This window comes from Eimeria mitis, genomic scaffold (genome assembly GCF_000499745.2).
Source record: "Eimeria mitis Houghton genomic scaffold, Emh_scaff802, whole genome shotgun sequence".
In the NCBI taxonomy this organism is placed as follows: Eukaryota; Apicomplexa; class Conoidasida; order Eucoccidiorida; family Eimeriidae; genus Eimeria; species Eimeria mitis.
In genome coordinates, this window is record NW_013575887.1 from 10,694 (window position 1) to 11,165 (window position 472).

The following is a 472-nucleotide window of genomic DNA, read 5'->3' on the forward strand; positions in this document are numbered from 1 at the left end:
GTGATGAGGAAGTGTTGATTATCGTGGGGCCCTCCGTTCCGCCAATCGGCCTTTATTATGGCGTCCGTGTGAGCAGAGAGACAAACAGGGGGAGAAGAAGGAGAATACACGTCAAACACCTATAAATATAAATATAAATAAATAAACAAATAAATAAATAGAGAGATAAATGTATATTTATATATATTTGCGTTTGTTTCGTTGTTTTATCTTTTGTATTTATTTATTTATTTAGTTTTTTGTTTTTATTTAGTTAGAGGGTGAGCAGAGAGACAAACAGGGGGAGAAGAAGGAGAATACACGTCAAACACCTATAAATAAATAAATAAATATAAATATAAATAAATAAATAAATGTATATTTAAATAGATAAATGTATAAACATTTATATTTGTGCTTATTTGGTTGTTTTATCTTTTATATTTATTTATTTGTTTGTTTATTTGTTTATTTATTTATTTATTTATTTATT